The sequence below is a fragment of the Chlorocebus sabaeus genome, chromosome 22 (genome assembly GCF_047675955.1).
Source record: "Chlorocebus sabaeus isolate Y175 chromosome 22, mChlSab1.0.hap1, whole genome shotgun sequence".
In the NCBI taxonomy this organism is placed as follows: Eukaryota; Metazoa; Chordata; class Mammalia; order Primates; family Cercopithecidae; genus Chlorocebus; species Chlorocebus sabaeus.
Window position 1 is genome coordinate 73,230,484 of NC_132925.1, and position 9,996 is coordinate 73,240,479.

The 9,996-nt window shown below is 39.7% G+C and overlaps 1 long non-coding RNA gene across 1 annotated transcript; it reads left to right on the plus strand.

Annotated features, from left to right (window-relative positions):
• The first annotated feature begins 942 nt into the window (after positions 1–942).
• LOC103227859 (uncharacterized) lies at positions 943–9,254 on the plus strand. The gene is made up of 3 exons (XR_495285.3): positions 943–1,060; positions 6,780–6,828; positions 8,697–9,254. It is a non-coding gene; the product is annotated as an uncharacterized lncRNA (long non-coding RNA).
• The last annotated feature ends 742 nt before the right edge of the window (positions 9,255–9,996 follow it).

The window sequence follows — 9,996 nt, forward strand, 5'->3', positions numbered from 1 at the left end:
GAGTAGGGACTTTTTTTTTTTTTAAGTAGGTAGGCCAAAAGAAAGAAAAATACAAGTGGAAAACTAAGAATGAGGCTTATTCCAAAAGAGAACACCTTACAAACCTAAATAAGCAAGTCACAAATTTGACTCTGAGCTTTCCAGCAATTAACACAGAAAGGGAATCAGGACGGGCTATCTAACTCACACTGTCCGGGAACAACATGGCTTTTCCTGACATAGAGGAGCAGGAGGACATTCTGCAATGTAAGGAATAACATCCTCAACAAGATCCTGTCACCGAGGTGAGTTTCCTGGAGTTGGTTTGGAATAGAGCAGCCTCTAAATGAGACTACCATGTTCCCTGTCCTTATTATTATTATTATTTGGTAGAGGCAGTGTCTCACTATATTGCCTGGGCTGGTCTTGAACTCCTGGCCTCAAGAAATCTTACTGTCTTGGCCTCCCAAAGTGCTGAGGCTACAGGCAGAAGCCACCATACCACCTGGCCTCCCTGCCTGTCTTCTAAGGATAGCTTTAGGCAAAGTATTTAATTCCTCACTAAGTACCTCTACTTAATAGTGGTGAATTAATTACTTCATATTTAAATAACTAGTGATTATTAATAGCTGCAATGAGTAATTATAGTGATTAACCCATCCTAGCCTCAGGCTGGCTTCTCAGAATCAGTTCCCTCTCCCAAATTGCCAGGAGCACCATTCTTGAGGAGTGGTCTCCTAAGCCTTGCACTGCAGTGGGGCCAAGAGGCAACTCAGTGACTCACCTACATTTTCACTTCTGGCTCATCCACGCATGCAAAGGCAAGAAGCCAGAAAGACTTGATTATTTAAACTATCTCCTATCTAAAGCCCAAAGTGCTCAGTAAAACCAAATTAGTAATTTTTTTTTTTTTTTTTTTTTTTTTTTATAGACAGGGGCTCCTGGAATGGACACATGGAGAAAAGAAGGCAAAAGGCTACAGAAAGGGATTTGGTCTCTGAGAAAATTCCCCTCTCTGGATTCCCAGGCCTTCTCTAATGGAAGCATTTGGAGTCTGAGTTCTTATGACACCTGCCCCGAGGTATGCCTGACACTGCACTAGGTGCTGGGCTACAAAAGTGAATGTAGGCAGGTGAGAGAAGTTCCCACTGGGGGGACTACTGGATAAGCAGATCATCTCAGTATCATAGTTAGAGAGGGCACAAGAAACTAGGGGAATGTAAAGAGATCCTTATCCAACCTCAAGGGTCAGGGAAGGCCTCTTGGAGAAGATGATATCTAAACTGGGTCTTGAAGGAACATATGGTTCAGTAGAACTGAGAAAAAGGTACAGGTCGTTTAAAGGAACCAAAGGCATACTCTATTCTGGGAACTACAATTATCTCCTTATTAGCAGAGCATAAAATTCCAAATGGGATGGAGGTGAAGCAAAAGAGGCAAGTTGAGGCCAAATCATGGAGGGCCATGGATGTAGCACTAAAGAAACAGTCTTTTGTCCCTTAGACCTGGCCCAGACCAGGCAGGTGCTGTGAATTAATGCACTGGCCCAGGGACAAGAGAAGACAGTGGGGACTGTGGCAAACAGGAGTGCACTTGAGTTAGTACTCGTATTGCCAGATCTTTCCATCATTCAAGAGAGGCCAAGATCCAGATCCCTATGTAAAACTCTCCCTCATGGGAAACACTGGTGATTAATTCAAATTGAAAACACAGAGAATAACCAGCAAAGGGAAGGCCCCAATACTGTGTCTGTGAGCCTGATTTAACCTGAGGGCCAGATTTGGCCTATAGGTTACCATGTTGCCACTTCTGCCTTAGAAAGTAAGAACTTAAATGTAAAAGTCAAAACCATAAAAACCTTAGAAAAAAATCTGGGCAATACCATTCAGAACATAGGCATAGGCAAAGATTTCAAGAGAAAAATGCCAAAAGCAATAGCAACAAAAGCAAATATTGACAAATGGGATCTAATTAAACTAAAGAGCTTCTGCTCAGCAAAAGAAACTATCAGAGTGAACAGAATGGGAGAAAATGTTTGCAATCTATCCATCTGACAAAGGTCTAGTATCCAGAGTTTACAAATAACTTAAACAAATTTACAAGAAGAAAAAAAAAATTTTAAATGGCAAAGGACATGAACAGACACTGCTCAGAAGACATTCATGCAGCTGACAAACATATGAAAAAAAGCTCAGCATCACTGATCATTAGAGAAATGCAAATCAAAACCACAATGAGATACCATCTTACACGGTCAGAATGGCAATTATTAAAAAGTCAGGAAACAACAGATGCTGGCAAAGCTGCAGAGAAAAAGGAACGCTTTTGCACTGTTGATGGGAGTGTACATTAGTTCAACCATTGTGGGAGACAGTGTGGCGATTCCTCAAAGACCAAGAGACAGAAATACCATCTGACCCAGCAATCCCATTATTGGGCATATACCCAAAGGGATATATATCATTCTAATATAAAGATATATGCATGCATATGTTTGTTACAGCACTGTTCACAATAGCAAAGACATGAAATTAACCCAAATGTTCATCAATAACATAATGGACAAAGAAAATGTGGTAAATATACACCACAAAATACTATGCAGCCTTTAAAGGGAATGAAATCATGTCCTTTGCAGGGACATGGATGGAGCCAGAAGTCATTATTTTCAGCAAAGCAACATAGGAACAGAAAACCAAACACCACATGTTCTCACTTATAAGTGGGAGATGAATGATGAGAACACATGGAGACAGGGAGGAAAACAACACACTGGGGCCTGTCACGGGGGTGGGGGAAGGGAGAGCATCAGGAAGAATAGTTAATGGATGTTGGGCTTAATACTTAGGTGATGGCAATGAGATACCATCTCACACCAGTTAGAACGGCAATCATTAAAAAGTCAGGAAACAACAGGTGCTGGAGAGGATGTGGAGAAATAGGAACGCTTTTACACTGTTGGTGGGACTGTAAACTAGTTCAACCATTATGGAAAACTGTGGCAATTCCTCAAGGATCTAGAACTAGAAATACCATTTGACCCAGCCATCCCATTGCTGGGTATATACCCACAGGATTATAAATCATGCTGCTATAAAGACACATGCACACATATGTTTATTGTGGCACTGTTCACAATAGCAAAGACTAGGAATCAACCCAAATGTCCATCAGTGACAGACTGGATTAGGAAAATGTGGCACATATACACCATGGAATACTATGCAGCCATAAAAAAGGATGAGTTCATGTCCTTTGTAGGGACATGGATGCAGCTGGAAGCCATCATTCTCAGCAAACTATCACAAGAACAGAAAACCAAACACCGCATGTTCTCACTCATAGGTGGGAATTGAACAATGAGATCACTTGGACACAGGAAGGGGAACATCACACACCAGGGCCTATTGTGGGAAGGGAGGAGGGCGGAGGGATAGCATTAGGAGATATTCCTAATGTAAATGATGAGTTAATGCGTGCAGCACACCAACATGGCACATGTATACATATGTAACAAACCTGCATGTTGTTCACATGTACCCTAGAACTTAAAGTATAATAATAAAAAAAAATATATTTAGATGATGGGTTGATCTGTGCAGGAAACTACCATGGCACATGTTTACTTATGTAACAAACCTGTACATCCCACACATGTACCTGGAACTTAAAAGTTGAAGGAAAAAAGAAAGCAAAATTCTGCACACACACACAAAATAATAAAATAAAATAAGCAGCCATGAACAGCTCTGAGGTAGGGGCAGCATGTAGACTTGCAATTTTCAAAAATGCCATGTGCAGTTATATGAAATGTTGGTTAGAAAAAGGGACAACTGGAGGCCCAAAGCATGTTACTTAAAGTGTATAATTCTAAGAATGAATATGGTGAAATGCCCAGTAGGCAATTCTCTCTTATCACCTCAGTGGTTTCACTATTAATATGCAATATCAAATATATCTGGCAGAACTTAATAACCATTCATAAAGGCAAATAATTAGAAGTGGACAATGAAGAACATAGGATTCTACTGGTCTAATTTCTACTGTGTGCTAGACACTGTACTTAAACATGTGGAGAACCACAGGGAACAAGTATGTGAGAGTAAGGACTTGTCTCATTCATCTTGCAGCCTCAGCCGTCACCTGTGACAGAATCATATGGAATCAATGAGCATTTTAATGAATTGGTTAGTTCAATTATTTGGTGGCTAAAGACCAAGCTTCAAGTCCTGGCTTGGCTACTCATTAACTGGGTAACAGAAGTCAAGAAACGTGATGTTTTAGAGCCTTAGTTTCCCGCTCTGTAAATTGGGGATTATAATACCCACTATGTCTACCCCATTGGCTCAAAATCCAAATGCAGAAATGCCCATAAGGAAGAGCTTTGTAAACTCCCAAGTGCCCTATAGGGTTGACTGGGATGATTACAATTACTTTGCCAAACCTGGGTATCTTTAAGAGTAGTATTCTTAGGTATACAGAAAACAAGAGAGAAAATGTTCAGAACTGGATACCTTTAAGGTAGGCCTTCCAAGCTTTGACAGATTCCCACCTCATTGCAAGAATTGTAGCACTAAATGCCAAGGCTTCAATCCCATGCCAATGAACAACTATAAAGCAAAGGAATCCTCCCACAAACCACTCCATCAGCTATGTATATGCTGTGAACTGTACATTCCAATCACACAGAACCACTTTGAGTCAGACTTCTATATGCACAGTGCTCTGTAGAGCCTTTGCACATACCATTCCCTCTGCCTGGAACACTCCTTCTTAGCTTTCAGGTCTCAGCTTCAGCTCCTTGGTATTTTTATAAAAAGAGTTTTGGAACTAATGAATCACATGAAAGATCTCAGAGACTACAGAGATTCTAGACCTCTGCTGACTAAGCTATTATTTAGCAACCATTTCTTATGTTTCTCCCTCCTTTCTCGCTGAAACTAAAAGTTCATTCTTTAAGTAATAACTACTACATTGAATAATTGAGCCAAACCCCTCCATAACTCCAAAAGTACTGTAAGCAGCAGACATCTAACCACTTCGAAAGAATTTACTGTTGGCTGGGTGCAAAGTCTCACACCTGTAATCATAGCACTTTTGGGAGCCTGAGATGGGAGCTTCACTCAATGTCAGGAGTTCAATACCAGCCTGGGTAACATAGTGAGACCCCCATCTCAACCAAAAATCTGCCAGGCATGGTGGCGTGCATCTCTAGTTCCAGTTATTCAGGAGGCTGAGGCAGGAGGATTACTTAAGCCCAGAAGTTTGAGGCTGCCGTGGGCTATGATCACATTAATGCATCCCGGTCTAGGTGACAGAGCCAGACCCCATCTCAAAAGAAAAAAAAAAGAAAGAAAGAAAGAAAAAAGAAAAATAATTTGCTACTAATTTTAGTCAAGCAACTAATTAGCAGTGTTTTTTCCTAATCTTTCCCTTTTTTTTCTTTCCTGTCCCATAATATTTTTTAAAAATCCCTGGCAACATGTAATTTACCCTTTAACACTTCTGTATAAACCTCTGAAGTATAAGAGCATTTTCCTATAAAACCGCAGTACCCTTCTCACACTTAGGAAATTAACAACACAGGTAATTATTTTAATTATTTAATACCAACTAGCCAGTTATATTCAAATGTCCCCAACTGTCCCAGAAGTGTCTTTTTACAATTTAATTGTACACGTATTGCACTTGCTGATTATTTCTCTTCCATCTCATGAAAGTTCCCCCTTCCCTTTCTTTTTTTCATGCAATTGACTTGTTGCCACACACACACACACACACACACACAAAGTCAACTGTCCTACCTCCTGAATTTATCTGATTGTTTCCAAAGCATAGACCTGTTTCACTTGTTACCTCTTCCTCCTGGTTGGCTCTGGAGGCTTGATTAGGCTTCGTTGTTTTTGACAATAATATGTCATACTTGGGTTGTATGTTTCACACAATACACCTCAATACTGTAGCACTTCTGTGATTATTCAGACCTGCGCAAAGAGCGGGGAGATTTGAGTCACCTAACGTGCATGTTCCCAGGTCAAATACTTGTTTCAGCCCTCAGAGTATAAACAGGGGTCCTTTTCTAGGTCTAGCTAGCGCCAGGTTTTTCACATTTGTGTGCTTTTGGTTGGTGATTTTGCTGTTTAAAACAGCCCCCAACCATAGTTCTCTTGCGTTCCTAAGTATAAGAAGGCTGTGAAGTGCCTTGCGGAGAAAATACGTGTGTTAGATAAATTTTGTGCAGATGTGAGTTATGGTGTTTGTGAGTTCCATGTTAAAAATGGATCAGCACTGTGTATTAAATAAGGTGTCTTTAAACAAAAACATACATAAAACAAGGTTATGTGTTGATCAGTGAATAATCATGTTGTGACCACAGGTTTGCAGGAACTTAACCCTAAGATTCCCCTAGGGTCAATGATTTGCTATTTACTAATTCAGTATTTGCTACAACTTTAAAGAACATAGCTACCATGAATAATATAATTGACTCTATATATGTGTGTGTATATATGTACATAAAATAGATATATATTGTTTTGTTTTTGGTAATCTTTTTCTTAATTCCTATCTGACAATAGAGCCTATATATATGTGTGTGTATGTATATATGCACTCACCTTAGGGTTGTTCTATTTTTAGTTCCCTGAAATCTGATTAAGCTAATTTTCTAATTAAATATTTTGAATCAGACCTTTACAAAATTGCAATGAGGGGGAAAAAATGCACTGAGGACATGATGAGAGGTGGGAGTTTAAAAATATGTATATCCGATTTTGTTTTTTCTGCTCCAATCAATTTAGGATAAACTTTTCCACTGAAGCACATCCCGGTACTGCTGACCTATCTGAGGTAAGTGGACTTGGGGGAGTAGGATCCAATCTGCTCCCAATTTAATGTTACTCAGAACTGAAGTATTTATAATTTTGTTTTGCTGAATCATTATAAGGTATCTGAGTAAAAGAAAATCAATTCCTGAAGTATTTATGCCTCTGGGGTTTTGGGGGGAATTCAACTAACAATTTTCATTTATTATAATTAGACTTTTGGCCATCATTGGTGTCTATAGCCCTAATGTAAGTAATTTCATATTTACTCAGGGTCTTCCTTTTAATAATGAAAGCTGGGTTCCCATCAGGGAATTCTCAATATTCTTTCAATCTCACTGCTAAAGGATAGAGTAAAAAAATTCTTTTAGAAAGCAATAACAAAGTGTCCCCCTTCCCTAAGATATACAGTGCTAGCTTTATAGTGTTTTCATAAGGGAGAGCCTTTACAACATAGCACTCATTCCAATGTTTCCATATTTAGTGCAATTTTTCATTTTATTTTGGTTATTTAAATTTTTTCTTATTAAACATGTTTACAAAAATGTAGAAAATGACTTTGATGAAAACCATGATCTGAAACACAGCTCTTTGAAAGCCAGGAAAATCACACCTTGTAACCCTTTAAATCCAAGTATTATTTTCTAGCTGAAAGTTCTGAGTCCCACCTTGTACACAACTTGACTGATTGAAATTTTGAAAATAAATATCATAAGACTGAAATGACCCTGGGCAGCCAACTTAATGGTGTTTACCAATAGTTTTCAAACAACCAATTTGAAAAGTTTTACAACCATAATCTTAATAACTGAAATTAAATATCCTAGGCATGTAATGGAGGAACACATTTAGAAATTTTCCTTTTGCAGTCCTTATTTATCAAGTATCCATGGACAAATACAAGTTTATCTTTGGAAAAAAAAAAAAAACGGGAGGTGGAGAAAAAAAAATTCCCCAAGAAAGGCATCTTGGTGTAGATTGTCTAAATAAAAAGAGGATTGGCTACCCTGACTCCCTGTTGTTTCCCTGTGGCCACCAAAGCTGAAAACTAGTTATCTTGAGACACCTGTTTCTAAGACCTAATTCTCCCAACATACCACAGGAATGGTTTCTTGGATGTGAGAAGAGAGAACACCTCCTTTTCAGTTCTCCCCTTGGATTTCCAATAAAAGCATTTGTTTGAACAACAAAGCAACATGGGGGCCAGGCACAGTGGCTCTCACCAGGAACCCCAATATTTTGGGAGGCCAAAGTGGGAGGATCGCTTGAGCCCAGGAGTTCAAGACCAGCCTGGGCCACACAGACAAGACTCTATTGGCAACAGAGACAATTGTCAACATAGCCAAGACGCTATTTCTCTATTTTAAAGAAACAAAAAACAAAATCACAAAGCAATGTGGGAATGATTGTAAAACCACAGCCATTACCCCTCCTCCCTTAAATAGGACTCTTCAGGCATCAGTGTGCCTAGCCCCAGAGGATAAACTGATTCGTCTAAGTCAGTTATGACTTTCCCATTTCTTTTTGCCACTCATTGGTCTAAGACAATAGTTCTCAACTTCAGGCAATTTTACACACACACACACACACACACACATTTGACAATATCTGGAGACATTTTTGGTTGTCCTAACTGGGACTGTGTTCCTGGCATCTAATGAGTGGAGGCCAGGGGTGCTGCTGGATAGCCTCACACAACAAAGAATTACCTGGGCCAAAACATCAATGAGGCTGAGGTGGAGAAACCTCAGCTTAGGGGTTGACATGTAACACAGTTCTGGGCAATGAAATGTGACAGAAAAGAGGTAGGGGAAATTTACGCAAAGTGTTTTTCCTCCTTAGAAAGAGGAAATATTTTTTGCCTTCCCTCCTTCTTTTCTTCTTGGATACCAGAGAATGAAGATGTGATGCTTGGAACTACCACAGCCACCTTGGGACCATGCAGGAAGTCAACACCAACATGCTGAGGATCTTTGAGCTGCTGTACCAACCTAAAACCACCTCTCTCCAGACTTCTTGTTGCATTAGAAAGTTAATTGTCTTTACTTTTAAAATGATTGTCAGTTGGCATTTTTGTTACCTGTTGTCAAAAGCATCATAATTATTACATCTAACTAAATTATATGCCATCTACTGTGGCATATAGTTTTCTTGCAAAAGCTCCACTTTAGGTTGATCAGAAAACAGCAAAACTTTTCTGGGATTCAGATGTTCTTCAATGAGCTGGGCTCAGTCACTAGCTAAGTGACTTACTTCTTGCACAAAGCCCTTTCATAACAAGTGAATTCAATCCCTGCCTCTGAAGAATGACAAATGATTATATCATGGGTCTTCAGAGTGACTCATGAAGAGAAAGTTGTGAACACATCCTGTCCTAGTTTAAATCCAAGCTATGATACCTCATAGTTGTGTGATTCTGGGTGAATTTACTGCTCTGCTTCAGTTTATCTATAAAATGGGGATAATAATGGTGATATGGTTTGGCTGTGTCTCCATTCAAATCTCAACTTGAATTTTTTTTTTTTTTTTTTTTTTTTTGAGACAGAGTTTCACTCTTATCACCCAGGCTGGAGTGCAATAGAGAGGTCTCAGCTCACTGCAACCTCCACCTCCTGGGTTCAAACAATTCTCCTGCCTCAGCCTCCCAAGTAACTGGGATTACAGGCAACTGATACCACACTGGCTGAATTTTTTTTTTTTTTTTTTTTTTTTTTTAGTAGAGACAGGGTTTCACCCTGTTGGCCAGGCTGGTCTTGAACTCTTGACCTCAGGTGATTTGCTTACCTCAGCCTCCCAAAGTGCTGGGATTACAGGCATGAGCCACCACGCTGGCCTTCAACTTAAATGTGTCTCCCAGAACTCCCACATGTCGTGGGAGAGACCCAGAGTTAGGTAATTGAATCATGAGGGCCAGTCTTTCCCATGCTATTCTCATGTAGTGAATAAGTCTCACTATCTGATGAGATCTAATGGGTTTATCAGGAGTTTCCGCTTTTGCTTCCTCCTCCTTTTCTCTTGCTGCTGTCATGTAAGAAGTGCCTTTAGCCTTCCCCCATAATTCTGAGCCTTCCCCAGCCATGTGGAACTCTAAGTCCAATTAAACCTCTTTTTCTTCCCAGTCTCAGGTATGTCTTACCAGCAGCATGAAAATGAACTAATACAGTCAATTGGTACTAGTAGAGTGGGGTGTTCC